This window comes from Aplidium turbinatum, chromosome 5, assembly GCF_918807975.1.
Source record: "Aplidium turbinatum chromosome 5, kaAplTurb1.1, whole genome shotgun sequence".
Classification (NCBI taxonomy): Eukaryota; Metazoa; Chordata; class Ascidiacea; order Aplousobranchia; family Polyclinidae; genus Aplidium; species Aplidium turbinatum.
The window spans coordinates 18,604,841-18,622,773 of NC_137476.1; the positions used below are offsets into that span (position 1 = coordinate 18,604,841).

At 40.4% G+C, this 17,933-nt stretch overlaps 1 long non-coding RNA gene across 1 annotated transcript in view; it reads right to left on the reverse strand.

The window, feature by feature from the left end:
- The window catches only part of LOC145770113 (uncharacterized), a 29,092-nt gene extending 12,883 nt beyond the window's left edge, over window positions 1-16,209 (reverse strand). Inside the window, exon 1 of the long non-coding RNA XR_014289132.1 lies at window positions 16,053-16,209. This is a non-coding gene — a long non-coding RNA (uncharacterized LOC145770113). The remainder of the gene's footprint in view (window positions 1-16,052) is intronic.
- Between the last annotated feature and the right edge of the window lie 1,724 nt (window positions 16,210-17,933).

Here is a 17,933-nt window from a genome sequence, read left to right on the forward strand (position 1 = left end):
CTGCTAGAAGTGGTACGTAACGAAGTACCGCAAACCTAAGTTGTTTCTGATAGAACACAAGGGTCGACTTGCCTTCGCTGAGGAACCCAACATCGGGAGCTCCCACTCTCGCATGTAAGGCAACGTCGACCAACGGGTGTGAGGAGTAGCGACCCTCCCCCGCAACATTGTCACGCAATTCAAACCGGTGTTCAAAGGTAGTGATGCAATATTTCATCAGGTCTTACGACCGATGGTGCAATATTTGAACATTTTCTAGCAATTTCCATGACGTAAGATGCCAGCTAGGTTAAGTAGACCATAACGGTTTTTATATGACGTTTGATTTGGTGAAAATTGTCGGGAACACCAACCAAGTGAGAAAACTATTTACCTCTTGTGGTCTACTTATTGATTCAGTGTGTAAAAGCAACGCAATATATAGTAAGTAAGAAACGCAAAACAAAGGCTTTGTATTTTCAAATTCAAAATGTTAGAATTATCAAGAATCAGTCATTGAAATAGAAAAAACAAATTTATTAAAAAAATTTATTTTCTATTTCAATGACTGATTCTTGATAATTCTAACGTTTTGAGTTTGAAAATACAAAGCCTTAGTTTTGTATTTGTTTCGAACGCATTCAAGACTTTCCATAAACTCAGTTAGATTAAACATTGTCGAAATTTTGAGTTTCTTATTGTGTGCTACTGCAGCAAATCTTCAAAAAGTTTCGGTTGTATTTTTAGACATTCCCAATAAAATAAACAATAATAACAGCAGTAGCCAACCAAGTGAGAAAACTATTTACCTCTTGTAGCCTACTTACTGATTCAGTGTATAAAAGCAACGCAATATATAGTAGGCTACCTAAGAAAGAAACGCAAAACAACCAACTGAGGAAGTGGTACAGAACGCTTGATTGATTACACGCGCAGTGCGATGGTAATCAATTCCAGCGTCTGTACCAGAAAACGCTGAATGTAGCCTAATTATGTAGTGAGGCAGGTCACAAGTTACTTAATATCTACGTAAATAAAATGACGACTATAACACTCCCCTAGTAACGAACAAACGTCCCTTATTGTTTGCTAAGTCATAAACAGTACGGTAGGGGAGACTCGGGTAAGTTGGCCCACTCTAAATAATTTTTTAAGCAAAATAGTTATTGTTGCGTATCATACGCATAGGCTACTGAGAAAGTGCTGTTGAAACTACCTTATCACCAGGTTGGGAGGCTCTAGCAAGCAGTATAAACATGTGAGCACGATTTTTGTATGAAAAATTATGATTTTTAAAATTTTTAGATGTGGAGTGAGTTTTTCTGACTAAATAAGAAAGGTTATTATTTAGTGATTGCAGCGCTGGGGTAGTTATTAAGGCTTAGTTTGACGGTGAAACCGTTGTTAGAAGCTCGATAGTTTGACATAAATTTCAGTTTTTATAATATGGTTGCCATGCAGGAAAGTTGGCCCATTTCGTGGGTGGGTACGTTGGCCACCATGGCCAACTTGCCTTCATGAGGTATTATGGAATGATAATAATAATTGACTAATTAATACGATGACTTATTTTTGCAAGATTGAAGTAGCCTCTCATCAAGTATCCAAAGTAAGTAGGCCTAAATCGCGGCTTTACATCGGCATTAAACGATCAATAACAACCTACACTTCCTAACCTCGCTTTTATGCTATAAATTGCGACAACTTATTCCTAACCCATATGGTAATAATAGAATAATGGCAGTGGCGCCGCCAGACCTTCAACATTGGGGGGGCAAAATATTGACAGTGCAAGACAGTAGCATAGTAAAACATTTTGAAAGGGGGGGTGTTGACAGCCGGCGGGCGAAGCCCGATGGCGTGTTTGCCGAAGGCGACACTTAGCGGCGGGGGGTCTGGGGGGCCTCCCCCAGAAAATTTTGAAAAATTACTTTCAATTTGGTGCATTCTGAGAGCATTTTCAACAAAGTTGTGGGTATGAATATTTCTGTAAAATGGTGCTGTCCGGTGGCATAGCAAAAGGATATGATCATGTTTTCTTTGGCATTTTTCGGAAATAAAGCTAAGTCTTTATGTTTTCTTGTTGCTAATTCCAGACTGAGATATTTGAATGTTTGGTATTGGCAAAATTCGCTCTTTTAATGCAGTTTCGTTTAAACTTAGGCAAACTTTGTTTTAGAGGCATAGGTTGATTGCTTTTTTTTTGCGAGATTATTACAGTTTTATTATTTATCAATTTTCTCCTTGGTTGATTCAAAAAACGATCTTATTCCGGTAAGTCACTAACTTTTATGCTCTGAAGTCAACCCAAACTTTAGAAAATGTAACGTCATAGAGGTCATGCATCTTGATGAGTGTCAAACAAAAAGCTTTGAGACAATGAAGTTACTTTAGGCTATTTCTGATATATTCAAGTTTTGTATAACGAATGGCTGGTTAGATGTTAATCTAGATCGAACAAGCGATCTCAGCAGTTGCAGATGGCTTACATCCTTGCACAGTTTGAAGAGAAATTACATCATAAGCTAAAACTTTTCTTGTAAACAATGTATTAACATCCGTAAATTCAATTTGAAAGGTTGAAACCCCCGAACCTCCTCCCTTGGCTACGCCACTGGTGCAAGACAGTGGTATATTATTTAATTTCTCTTGTTTTCTACCAGGGCTGGAAAAAATGTTTAGCTTTCCGGGAATCTGTTTATTAGAGAAAAAATTTCCCGTGGTTTACCAGCGCGATAATAAGAACCTTATATTTTGCTGATCTCCGGAGCTGACGTAAACCTTAAAAGTCATGTCGACATATTCTTGATGCCCTCCTTATCGAAAATTGTTCTTTGTAATACCGCTTTGAAGGAGGATTACGACTATGAACACAAGAATAAATTTTAAACTTCATTTTGAATTGAAAAGACATGACGTAATGTCTTCCAACCTTAGTTATATATTTTTTCATTACGTAACGTCTTGTAGGAATAAATTGAAAATCAGTATGATCACTCAAAATGAAAGCAATGGGACCACGAAGCCTCACTAAACCAATCAATCAATGGTCTTGTTGCACTAAAGATGACAACCTTATATTTTACTGATCTCCAGAGCTGACGTAAATATTTCATATTCTATTGTGAAACATTTTCCCATCAGCTGGATGAAAGTGATTAATTTGGCCCATGTCTCGTTAATCCTAACTGTTTCACAGCGTGAAGGGCATTGGCTGTATGTAAAATAATGTAAAAAAAAATAATCACAAGATTACAATGCACGTTCTTCATTACTCTACCAAAAAATAATGTGTAAACTCATGCTACAAATTACACTCATACGTGACCTCAACATTTCAACGTATATCTCTAAAATTCACATAGTTTTAATTTTCGGATATGCTCAGCGTAAATAATTTTACAAAGTGAATCCCAAATTTTGAAACCGTGCCAAAATAACAGAGATATCACTCCTAAAGCATAAGAAGAATTGACAGCCCCCCCCCAAACTGAGCAAGACTCCAGGAGCCCAACCTTCTAAGGGTTAAAAGTCATGTCGACTTATTCTTGATGCCCCCCTTATCGAAAATTGTTCTTTGTAGTACCGCTTTGAAGGTGGATTACGACTATGAACAAAAGAATAAATTTTAAACTTCATAACTTATTTGTATTGAAAATACATGACGTAATGTCTTCCAACCTTATCACATTTTTTTCATTACGTAATATTTACCATCACTAAACCACTTTTGACGTTCAAATTTGTTAATTTATTATTCGGTAAAATGTTTAGATGATGTCACGTCATTACGCCGATTTGAGATATAATTTCATTCATGACGTCATATGGAGGAAAAAGTTTTACAAGTTTTATACTCTGCTGAGATTAAAGAAGAAACATAAATGATAAACATTGGAGAAATTGAGTCTCCTTTACAACTTAATAATCGAACTACTCAAAACTGCTGAAACAAAACGTTTTGTTTAAGTGAAAGAATCACTGCAAGCAACCAATGTTAAAATGCGCGCGGAAGAAGTCATGGGAGTGTGAGATATCAAAAATTTAACATGTTGTTATTTTTCTACATCAATGTGACGTTAGTTAAAACTTTAAAAAGTCTATATCTTTGCTTCTGTAGAAAATCTTTTTATCTACTGTACAATTTAGTCATCAAGGTTTTCCATACTTTTTTTTAAAGAGAGAGCTTTTACCCCCCCCCCCCCCCCCCCTTGCAACTTGAGTTGACTTACTTGAGGTTGCGATCCAAATATTACAAAAAATAATATTAATATGTATTAATAAAAAAAAAAATTTTTAAAGATGATGCCCAAAACATTGGGGGGGCAGCTGCCCCGCCTGCCCCCCCCCTGCCGGCGCCACTGAATAATGGTAAGTAATTATATCAAGAAAACCAATCGCGGAAATGTGTCTCAGCAGGTGTATGATGAGGGGCTAAAGATGTTGAAGAATAGTGTGAGTCAAAGAAAAATATGCAACCACTTCTCAAGCGACGGTTTAAAACGTATAGCCTACCCCGTTTCGGAGATACATTAAAAAATGTTCCGATGTTGGTACCCATGCAAAAATGGGGTTTGTACTGCAAGCAAGGTCCTACCTATCAGTATCGTTAAGGTGACTAGATCGTTAGGAACAAAGGCTTGCCGTTCCAACTACTGTACATGATATTTGATACAGCTTTCATTATTTTCGAAAGCTTATTTGGTGTACTCATGTAAAAAAAGTTTACTGAGGTAAAATACAGCATTATAATAGTAGATTATATTATAAACCATACAGTTATGTATGTATGCCTCTATAAAACCAAGAAATAATTAGAAAGAAAATAAAATTTAGGAGAAAGAGAACTTTTCCACTGTTTAATATACCATAGATGAACATGTTGGCCAACTTACATTCCACGGTGGGCCAAATTACCCGCACAGGAAGGCAAGATGGCCCATTTTAATTTTTTCGGAAAACTTAAAAAATTATATAGCATACCTAAGAATGTTGGTTTGATGCAAGAATATGTCCACTTCTAGAGTGATAAATTCTCTACTCTTCAATAGTATTCGCTTTAACATAATTATGTTTTGTTATTAGCTCACAAATTCAATTTTACATTTTGCAGGGCCAACTTACCTGAGTCTCCCCTAGTTGGTTTTAAAAAGATTGCTATATTTAGTGCGAACTTTGAGCTTGCACATTTGAGCACAGCCTATCCAAACGAGGTGTAGCCTAATACTTGAAAGACTCAATCGGAGTTCCTCTTCTAGCCTACTACTTTGTTTTTATTGTAGGCTAACCAATGCAGAAAATCTACATTCACAAAGATAAGAAAATTACTTTCAAAACTTTCTGATACACGTGTGAAACTTGTATCCAAAATTTTATCAAGCTCACTCTCAGATGGATGTAACATATTCAAATTAGTGCTATTGGTCAGTTCACGGACTGGAAAGCCATGAAAAACTCTGAACGTTCAACTCACCAAAGTAGAAGTTAAATTGATCCTGCAGTGACTGAGTAGGCCTATATGGCCAGAAATAAAATTCATCAACATTTGTTTTGTTGATTTCAGCATTTTCTGGTTTCTCAGTGAATTCGTGCAATTGATCAAACATGTCAAGGTTACCCTGCAATAATCTTGTCCTCCAAAGATTATTTTTTTTCGTAAAAGCAGACACTTTATCACTGAGGGTAATTAAATTTGTCTGCTTTCCTTGCAGCGATGAATTAAGTTTATTCAGTTGTTTAAAAATGTCACAGCCAAATAAGCCAGGACAGCAACCCAAAAGCTATCGTTGAAGTGAGCAACAAGCTTGGATTTTTTTCTCGAAGAAACTCTCTCGCAGCATCACGTAACTCAAACAGTCTGTTTTTCCCTTGATAATCAGCGAACTTGAGTAGGTATGCATCAGTGGCTATTCATGATCAAGATCCTTATTCGAACATAATGAAGCAAAGAGACGACGATTTATTGGATGAGCCTTGATAAAATTAACAACTTTTATGAAAAGGGTGAAAAAACAACGATTTCAAACTTTGCTCGCGGACCACCAGGCAAATGCCTGCGAATCGCTAGTGGTCCGCGGACCACAGGTTGAGAACCGCTGCTCTATACCAGGGGTCACCAAACTACGGCCCGCGAAATGATTTCATCCGGCCCGCCACGTGTTGCGGAAATTACAGCTGCAGTACAATTCTGTACATGTGCTTCCCTTCCCAGCAAGCATTGTACCTCGGCCCAACGTAGTGTGACAGTTGGTAAAATAGTGCTCCTCCGTTGACCCAACGTATCTTGCACCATTCGTCGCAGTTGGGCCAACTTATTTTAAAAACATTGGCAAGAACGACTTCCTAATTGTAAGTTTATTGGCATTTGCACTGTCCCATTACAATAATAATTATATAGGCTACAAATGTGTCATGACAAATGCACTTCTTCATTTTGGTGCAAAATATCTTAAGTGGAACAAGAAAGGAGATAACATACGTAACTTTATATTTTTATCAGTAGGCTAGCCTAGTAAACAAACAAGTTTTTTGCCAGTAGGCCATATCTGCAGTCTGTAGTGTAAACTGACAAACAATAAATATTCAATGGCAAGTTAGAATAAACTTATTGGGCCTAACCTAAAAAACTTTTAATCTTTAGTATAAATAACCTGTACAGTGTACATTTATAGACTTTGAATAGACAAAAGTAGCCTACTGTTTGATCTTGAGTCTAGGCCAATTTCCATTGGCAACAAGTGCCTTCCTTTAAACCAACTAGTGCCTAAATATTCCTGGCAGAAAAGTTTATCAACTAACCAGCCTTTCAACAACCTATGTTTTGGTCTTCTGCTGATGAAGCCAAAATTCAATTCCTTATAATTTGAACTTACATCATCTTTTAACTACTTGTAGTCATGCTAACCGAAACCTCAGAAAAGTAAACCAAACGAATTTTTCTAGATAAATACTGTAACTAACATCCTAAACATTCTACATTAGTTAAAAACAAGTCTGCAACCACAATATCTTGCACAATTTCACCATTGATAGTAGACAATATGCCTGTATTTGCATAACTTTGGTGCTTTGCTTTCATAATATACTATACCACTGTACCGACTGCTGTCTCGTATTCGTCATCAGCCATATCTGCAGTGCAGTTATCATAATTCTACTGTTTAGTCTACTTTCAAGTTTTTATATTATTAGCATAATTCAACTGTTTCAAGTTTTATTAATTCATTTCCAATGCGCCTGGCAGCACTCGATTCTTGCATAAAACACGCTAGCATGGCAATATTCGTTTTTTTTTTAATTGACACAACTTGGTGTAGCTCGTCGTTGTCTCGGCTATCTGATGACATCCTCTTGCACGCTGGGTAATCAATAAAGAAACCTTTTTGAGAAGCAACAGTAGTGCTTTGTCCACGTATACAGAATGTTAGTTTAGCCACTTCTGTTACAATGGTGACCCCGAGTACATCTTGAGAACTCACGACCTGCAACAAAGGCATCCACGCCACCTGGTAATGTACCACGTTTTTTCAAATATTTTTTTAACTTTCTGAAATTATCTCTAACTGTAGTCTACATGCATAGTTTCTAACTTCTATTTCTACGGTACCTTAACCTTGTGGTTGCCATACAAACCACCGCATAAAATTTTTTTAACTTTCTGAAATTATCTCTAACTGTAGGCTACATGCATAGTTTCTAACTTCTATTTCTACGGTACCTTATCCTTGTGGTTGCCATACAAACCACCGCATAAAATTTTTTTAACTTTCTGAAATTATCTCCTGTAGTCTACATGCATAGTTTCTAACTTCTATTTCTACGGTACCTTAATCTTGTGGTTGCCATAAAAACCACTGCATGCAAAATTTTTTTTAATTTTCTGAAATTATCTCCTGTAGTCTACATGCATAGCTTCTAACTTCTATTTCTACGGTACCTTAACCTTGTGGTTGCCATACAAACCACTGCATGCTAAAATTTTTAACTTTATGTAATTATCTACGGTAGTCTCTATGCATCGTTTATAACTTCCATTTTTTTCTACGGTACGGTACCTTATCTTTACTGTTGCTATAGAAACCACTACATAAACAATTTTTTTTTTCAACACTTTTTGTAATCAACCATTACCCACTGTACCCTACAGGCAGTTGCCCGCCATACTTTTTACTAATCTCCCCACTATGCCTCGATTCGTTTCAGTTCTTACTGACATTCCGGTAACTCAACATTCCACTCCCGCTTGCGCTGCGGCCACACATTCCACCAATCTTTTTTCAAACTCTCAAATACCAATGCATTCCAACAATTCCTTTTACACTTTAGATAGTACAGCCTCCACCACCCCCATTATGACGTCCCACGCAGACGCAACCTTCACCACACCCATGCGCTCCTCTGCAACTGCGCCACACGATATCACCACAATAGGCTCCACTTCTACGCCTACCTACTATTCCCCTGTCAATATTAAACTTCCTGAATTCTGGACGGAGAATGTGCCCCTCTGGTTCAGCATGTGCGAATCTCTATTTAGGTCGCACAACCTCAACAATGAACGGATCCAGTTCGATCTTGTTCTAAATAGTTTATCCTATGCTCAATTGCGTGATGTTGACCACGCCATCCTCACCGGTCAACACACCCATCAGCCTTATTCTACACTCAAACAGGCTCTCATCTCAGCCAATCAGCAGAGCTTTTCCGCACGTCTATCCACCCTTTTCCACAAATGCACTCTAGGGGATAAAAGACCTACTGTCCTCCTAAATGAGATGCGTAAGCTGCTGGGCCATGACAATGCTCACAATCCCACGGCTAATGCCATTCTAAAAAATTTATTTCTGGAGCGCATGCCGTCACAAGTACGACCCATTTTAGCTGCCTCCACGCATCTAGATCTTGACACCCTGGCCCTTCAGGCCAACAACATTTTAGACGCCTCCACTTCACAACATGACCCTCTCACATCCCACGATCATTCTTCTCAGTCTCTAATCAATCAGCTCTTAGAACAAAAAATCTCTTCACTTACGCATTCTCTCGAAACCTTCATGTCGCTGCCCGATCAGCAATCTGCACCTCTTCCAACGCGAAGTCATGGTCCACAATCACCCTCGCGCCCACGTTCTTATCCTCAGGCCATGCCGCCCTTCAACCCTCATCGCACCGACAACAGCACACGCTTCACCCCCCCACCTATCTGTTATTACCATCACAGGTTTGGACACCAGGCACGCAACTGCTCCCCTCCTTGCGCATTCTCCGGTCCACCAAAAAACGGCGCCGCCCCGCTGCCTCGTCAATAGGACTTACAGCGGGGCTATCCACACAGTTATATCCTTCATCGCCTCAACCTTTTTACATTTACGATTCTGTTACTCAGCTTAAATGGCTTATCGACACAGGTAGTCCTTATTCCATTTTTCCCGTGCAACATGCACCTTCTCAACGTAGTACGTCCCATCTATATGCTATCAACAATACCAAAGTCCCCACCTTTGGCTACACTAAACTGCATCTCTCTCTAGGGTTCGACAAATCATTTTCATGGCGTTTCCTCATCGCGGATGTTCTTCATCCCATTCTAGGAATGGATTTTCTTGAACATTTCAAAATTTCACTTGACATCCCCAAGCGTAAATTAATTCTACCACCTGATAAGCATCCTACATGTTCAAACGACGCTCGCTCTTCCACCAATGTTAATATGTGTCCCAGTAAATTGCCTTCAGCAAAGCCCATTCATGCAAGTCGCGATACTAATCACAGTTCTACGGCGTCACTACATAAACCTGCCTCTCATAACATCTCTAGTACACTTCCTGCGCCATCTTCCATTGATTCTCTCCTCGACTCATTCGCTGACGTTTTTGATCAATCGTCCTTCACTAAATCTATTTCTCACCACGTACAACATCACATTATCACCTCAGGGCCACCAGTCCGCTCACCCAAACGGCGCATGTCCCCAGAAATGCTCGACACATTGTCCACGGAACTGAATACTCTTTTTGATCTGGGTGTAATTGAGTATTCTAATTCGCCTTACGCTTCACCCATACACATGGTTAAAAAAAAGGACGGAATGTCCCATCGCATCACGGTTGATTATCGCAAACTTAACCTCCAAACTCAACCGGACCGCTACTCACTTCCCTTCCTTCACGATTTTGCTAACCGCATTAATGGCTGCAACGTGTTTTCTAGTTTAGACTTACTCAAGAGCTTTCATCAAATTCCTGTAGCACCTGAAGACATTCCCAAAACTGCTGCCATCTCGCCGCTTGGCTCCATTCAATTCCGTTTCATGCCCATGGGCCTATCGAACTCTAGTCAAACCTTTCAGCGCCTCATGGATGAAGTTTTACGCGACTTACCCTTCATTTTTTGCTACATTGACGATATACTCATTTTTTCAAAATCCCAGGAAGAGCATTTATTTCACCTGCAAGAAGTCTTTTCACGACTTGCCAACTTTGGCCTAACCCTTAACAAGAACAAATGCACATTCGCAGTACCCCAAATCACCTTTTTAGGTCACCTTCTCTCATCGCAAGGTATTCAACCCAATCCTGAAAAGGTAGACGCAATTCAATCGTTTCCTCAACCAATTACGATGAAACAACTACGCAGTTTTGTAGGTATGATCGCTTTTTATTCCAAATTCATTCCCAACTGTGCTGACACCTTGCGACCGCTACATGCTTTGCTCACACATGACAAAGCCAGTCGTAAACGTCTCACGTGGACGCCTGAAGCGGAAGCAGCGTTTGTTCAAGCCAAATCGTCCTTATCCAAGGAGTGTCTTCTCGCATTTCCAGCGCACGAAGCTCCCACCTTTCTTGCGGTAGATGCATCCGCCACTCACATAGGTTGCGCACTGCAACAAACCGTACACGGCCAATCCCGGCCCATAGTGTTCTTCTCAAAATGTCTAACTACCGCACAACGCAATTACTCAACGTTCGACCGTGAACTTTTAGCCGTTTACCTCGGTATACAACATTTTCGTTATTTTTTAGAAGGTCGTACCTTCACCGTCCTCACAGACCACAAGCCGCTAATTAGCGCTCTCCACCGTCCTACCGCATCACATTCGCCACGACAGATTCGCCACATGTCGTACATAGCTCAATTCACTAAGAATCTTCAGCATCTCGCCGGTGAAGACAACGTAACCGCTGATTGTCTCTCCCGACCTCCCATAGCCGCTATTTTTGAGGACGTTCCGTCCCTGGATTATAATCGTATGGCTATCCTGCAGAATCAAGACACTACGCTTCCGCCTCTCCATGACAACTCATCGCTAAAACTGACCACTCGACCCGCCCCAAATGGCCTCTCCTTGTTAGGCGAGACATCTACCGGCCGTTTTCGCCCTTATGTTCCTCCGCTCATGCGCAGACAGGTATTCGACATTATCCACTCTCTGGCTCATCCAGGCATCAAACAAACACAGCGTTTACTATCTGACCGTTTTTTTTGGCCTAAGCTTAAAATAGATGTTCGCGACTGGTGCCGCACCTGCTTACACTGTCAGCAAACTAAAATCTTTCGTCACAATATCTCACCCTTACAGCAGTTTCAACCGCCAGCTGGTCGTTTTGCTCACATTCACCTGGACCTCATTGGCCCACTGCCATCTTCCCAGGGCTTCTCCTACATTCTCACCATTGTGGATCGGTTCACTCGTTGGGTCGAGGCCATTCCTTTACGTGATATAACTGCAAAATCATGCGCAGACGCTTTTCTCATGCACTGGGTCAGCCGATTCGGCGTGCCTGCCCGAATTACCACTGACCGGGGCGCTCAATTCACTTCCACTCTATGGAAAGATATTGCCCAATTTCTTGGATCTAAGCTCTCACATTCCACTAGCTATCATCCTCAATGCCAGGGCGCTGTTGAAGAATATAACCGCGTGATCAAATGGGCTTTAAAAGCACAAACTACCTCTGCAGACTGGGTCTCCAACCTTCCATGGGTTTTATTAGGTTTGCGCTCTGCTTTGAAGGAACAAATCGACTGTTCTGCCGCAGAATTGACCCTTGGCACACAACTCCGTCTGCCGGGCCATTTTTTTACTCCTTCCGATGACACACCTTCATCTCACACTCCACTCGTCAATGACTTCATCAAGTTTATGGCCGCGTTGCGTTATGCTCCTACCCGCGTAACGCGCAACCGCCAAACTCACATTGACGATGCCTTATTCTCATGCTCCCATGTCTTCATTCGCGACGACGCAGTTAGATCTCCACTTCAGCGTCCGTATCAAGGGCCTTTTCGTGTTCAATCACGTTCTGACAAATTTTTCACTTTAGACCTCGGTTCGCGCATTTCCAACGTTTCCATAGATAGACTTAAACCATTCTACCCGCTTGCACCACCTGACGTCACCCTTTCACCTACAAACACACCTCGTCCACCGTCCGTATCTAATATTAAAGACAACTGTTCTACCTTGTCTCAATTACCTTTCCCCCAATCAGTATCCATCGTGCGCGAACCTTCATTCATTCACTTTCAGCCCAAAGCGACTCGTAGTGGACGCATCATCGTACAACCTTCCAGGTTTACAGACTAACCTCCACTCAACCAATTTATTCTACAGCAATATACCGTCCTGAGCAAGACGTCAAAACTGCATCCATTCTGTAGCTTACCGTCCTGAGCAAGACGTCAAAACTGCATCCATTCTGTAGCTACCGTCCTGAGCAAGACGTCAAAACTGCATCCATTCTGTAGCTTACCGTCCTGAGCAAGACGTGAAAACTGCATCCATTCATTCATTTTATAATCACTCGCTTAACTACAGTCATGTGACGTTGTGACTACTTTTTATGCTCGTGTTTGTCGCTTTTTTTTAATGAGTGCTGAGCCTACTCCGTACTTATACTACGACTCTCATAGTTTCTTGTCTCGTTTCCTACCCATCCAGCCGGCATTGCCTTGCCATGCCTTACCAATTTAATAACTTGTATCCCTGCATGTATCGCTATTCTTTTTTCATTATGTGTCCCATCATCAGCCGGCGTCTGCCGCCTATGGCACTGCCATATTGCAACTACTTGTATCCCTGCATGTATCGCTATTCTTTTTCATTATGTGTCCCATCATCAGCCGGCGTCTGCCGCCTATGGCACTGCCATATTGTAACTACTTGTATCCCCGCATGTATCGCTTTTTTTAATGTGTCTGAACTGCTTATGTGTAACTTTCTAGCGGTCGCTACTTTGTATCAATTTCGTTTCAGACCTGCCTATCAACACGGTTGCTGCGAGAGGTTGATGCGAGACTTCAAGGAACTTCAATTCAACACCACGATGATGACACGACAAGCTCACTGATGAGACCACTTCAACATGGCACCACAGCACCCCATGTTCTTCACGACTTGCACTGAGTTGAACAGTCCCTCATCACATACCTCAACATGAGATGCCTCAACCACGAGATGCCTCCACGGAGATGACCCTCAATACGGCTATCCACAGCCACCGACGCAACCAATATGGTTAACCCCATATCTGTCGCTACTCCCTGCGACACACCTTCGACGTGCAATTGCTGCATCGTTCATCATTCAAGCCTTCTCTGCGTCAGAAGCACACCGCGCCGTCAACCCAACCAGTGCCGCTATTTTGCGCCACTTTCGACATGCAATGGCTGCATGTCACACAGCTTGCAACTATACAAGCTGGCCTCTTTCCTGTCATATTCGTCCCATATCGACTGACTCACAACTCAACAGCTGTCGTGCTCGTCATCCATCAATGGACTACTAACTGAACTGCTTATCACCTGCTGTCGTGCTCATCATATACATCACCGAACTTCCAAATCAAATGCTGTCGTCTCGTCCTCCCTCATCGAAATACTCGAACTAATAGTATGACTTTAGAACATTCTGTCTCGCACAACCACGCGCGTACACCGTTAGGCTACATACAATTTTTTTACTATTCTGGTTTGCTTCCATGGGCGTCCGGTCCTATCTCTTCGGAGGCGGGACATGGACAGCCATGGACGCTTACCTATTTGTATACATGCTTAATTTTTTTTCTCTAAAAACGCTTGTAAATATTTTTCTCATGGCTGATTTTACAGTTGTGCCCCAGTATTCAATTTCAGTTTCTAACCCTCAATCATACTTAATTTGTTTTCGTCATTCACGACGTTTCATCTACGCTTCAACGTCGTTTTGACTGGGGCCAACGTATGTACCGACTGCTGTCTCGTATTCGTCATCAGCCATATCTGCAGTGCAGTTATCATAATTCTACTGTTTAGTCTACTTTCAAGTTTTTATATTATTAGCATAATTCAACTGTTTCAAGTTTTATTAATTCATTTCCAATGCGCCTGGCAGCACTCGATTCTTGCATAAAACACGCTAGCATGGCAATATTCGTTTTTTTTTTTAATTGACACAACTTGGTGTAGCTCGTCGTTGTCTCGGCTATCTGATGACATCCTCTTGCACGCTGGGTAATCAATAAAGAAACCTTTTTGAGAAGCAACAGTAGTGCTTTGTCCACATATACAGAATGTTAGTTTAGCCACTTCTGTTACACCACCACTAGGGGCGCTGTTTTACGAGCGACGACAACTGCCTTTACCGTTAGCCTTCCAGACTGTGGTTCCACTACTGACTTTGTTATTTATTGTGCTCAATTCAAGTCAATGGAGATTCTAAGTAGTTGTAGCCAATATCTTTTCGCATTCGGCCCGCAGCTGTTAATCTCGCTGCAATCCGGCCCTCAGAGAAAAAAGTTTGGTGACCCCTGCTCTATACGAATGGTCGGTCCTCCACTGCGAAAGTTTTCACCAGCAAAGTAGGCCTATGTTGGATCCTGGTTGCGCCAGGGACGTAACTCGGCAATTGAGACCCGAAGGCGCCAAAGGTCTTATGGTTTTGAATACGATGAAAGTCTTGAAGAATTGTGGAACTTGCGGTAATGTTTTGTGTTATTGTTTCACTAAAATACGAATATTTGTATGGAACAACGTTACCGTATATCATCTATTTTTATAATACTTTGCTTTAGCAACGTTTTAAACACGTAACCTACATCCAAGTGTGTTTTAATATTTCAAAGTCTTATAAGGGTAGGCCTACGTACATTTCTGAATCTCTTCTATGGCGCCTAGAGTATTTGAAAAGTAAAAAAACTAACGTTTCGGAAGCTAATCTTCTGAAAATCCACCACTGGTTATGAGAACCCTTTATTGATCGTCATTTCTACAGTATTTGCTTTAATCCGTAGCGGGAGGCTACCTGAAGATCATTGTTTACTAAATCACTGTTCTTTGCAAATGCTCCAGTTTTGTTTATTATGGTAGCCTACGGTAGGCTATTGTAGCAGATAAATAGTGTTATTTGACACTATCTGTGGACTGGTGTCTTCCATTCGAGACTGTTCAAAACGTTACAAGATATAGCCTATAGACCATATGACGACGTTGTGATGTCAACCTATAGCCTACAATGCAATGAACGGCGGGCAGTGAAAGGTAGTGATAGCGACGCTACTTTTTTTCCAATGTGGCGCTAGTTTTGCTTGTATGTGGCGCTGCCTTTGCTTGTATTTGCCAGTTTTAGAGATTTTGATGGAAACACTGAAGGATAAGAATAACATTTTTCCTTAGAACTTGTTTTTCATAACGACGTTGAAATTGTAGTAGGCTATAAGCGAATGGGTGTCCGACGTTTTCTTCGTAAACAGTTTTTCGTAAAACAATTCTTCGTAAAATTAATTCTTTATAAAACAATGCTTCCCAAAGCATTTCTTCGTGTATGCAATTGAGATTTGATGTATACGCAGACATGCTTTACGAAGAATTGTTTTACGGATTTCGTTTCACCAACAACTGTTTACGAAGAATTGTTTTACGAACAACTTGCCTATAACCAAGCGAATGTTGTGCTGAAAGGTGATTTCATACATTTTCAAGGTCATTTTGAATTCACAAGGCACTTGAACAGAACTTTCCAGTGTCACTAAAAGTAGCACTGCTTTTTCGTATTGCAGCGATAGCGCGCTACTTTCAAAGTAGCGGATACCTACCTCTTAATGCAATAGGCCTATGTTGACAACCCCCTCCCATCCAAGGGCATCACATTCGTATCATGCTGTTTGCATAGTCCCCAACAGTCGACGGAAAAAGAAAATCCCCGTGTTGATGTTTGAAAAGCAGGAATAACCGATTTGTGAAGTTGCAACTGTTCGCTGATTTGTCATCAACCTTTCGCATACATAAGCCAATCACGTCGGTGACTTTTATAAACACAAATAATAAACAGCAAAATAAACACTAAAATGTATAATTAAGTTGACTGTTGAGGATAAGGCTAAGGAATCTATAACAATGGCGATTACGGTAGAACCGTCTGAAACAGGTCCAATCCTGTTTGAAATTTCTTGGCATGTTAGTCAAGTTTTTCTGTCAACAAAATTGTCACTAACGATCAATGATAATTGAGGAAAGCAGTGCAGGGTTCCCAAACTTTCATCGCTGACGGCACCCAAACGTATAAACATTCAAGGCGCACTACCCGAGCTAAAAATTTACAAGTAGGCCTATTTCAAATTAACAAGCAATTGCTAAAAATTAAGCTAAATGCATAAAAAATGACGGAGTTTCGAAAACACTAAAAACATTTAATACGAACTGTGATACTGAAGAGTAGTCTAGCCTCTAGTCTACTTGTGTGGTCTGAGATCGAATGGACGAGAACAATTTGACCAAGCGAGTTTGAATAAGATAGTGACAGGAAAAATGAGAAAAGGGAGACCAAAGAACTGCTGCAACTGATCGAGCCTGATGTTTTGGGATGAAAACCAGGCATCTTTGAAGCAAAATGAATGATGATGTGGGTTGGCTTCTCCAAACACAATTTCATGAAACCGCAGTACAAAAGTAGCACAATGGTTGCAAATTGAAACAAGCTCAAAAGTAGCCAAAAATTGGAAATCTTCCACAAAGTAAAGTAATCGAAAGTTTTCAAGTTGAAATGGTATGTATTCTATGAAAGTCGGTTCGCCATCAAACCGTAACTCTGCCGTAACTGCTATAAATTTTCTGCGATTCGGAAACAAAACTAGCCTAATTCCACAAGAAAACAGCAAATTGCCTGGCAATTCTGGAAAGCATATTCTTGAAAATGATTGTCTTTGTTCCGAAATAAGCATGATCACATCCGACGAATAAGTGTGGAGCCGTTTTATTACGTTAGCAGATGAATTTCATTCTCTTATAAAACATGTCTATGCACGGTGTGAATTATCTGGTTTTTGAAAAATAACCATTGTGACCAATTATAACTGTAATTAGATTTACGTTATTCAGTGTGCGAATAAAATAAAAGCACACTAGTCTTCGCGCATATACGGGGCACAGGCTTCAAAGTAAGTATATAGGGGAAAGCCGTGTAATATGAACCTCTGTATTATGAACCCCCTGCTGTTTTCAGAAAACGTGGCAATAAAAATGTTTGACTTCTAACAGTTTGAAATTAGAAAGTTTGCTGGTCATTCGACCAGAAATGTTTTTAATAATAATAATGTTAGTTTTTATATAGCGCTGTATCCATCGCAGAATACGTTGCTCCTCACCGCTTTACAAAGTTTGCAAGCAGTTTTGCATTTGTGGTGAAAGTTTGCATGTTGCTGAAGTTTGGCCACTGAGAAAGTTCCCGCGCTTTTCAAGTAGGAGGCTAAATATTTAATCTTCTGGTTTAAATTCAAAAGTTGGACAAATAACAAAATCAAGAGTTGGAGACACGACAAGATCAGAAAAATTGAATAAAGAATTTGTTTGTAATTACTCCAATAGTAAGTTTTTTGAATTTAATCAAGAATTGGCAAAGAAAAAGCAATTTGAAGAAACTTTGATTTAGGATAGCTGTAGAACCCTATGTTCTACGTAGCAAGCGATTTCAGCTATTG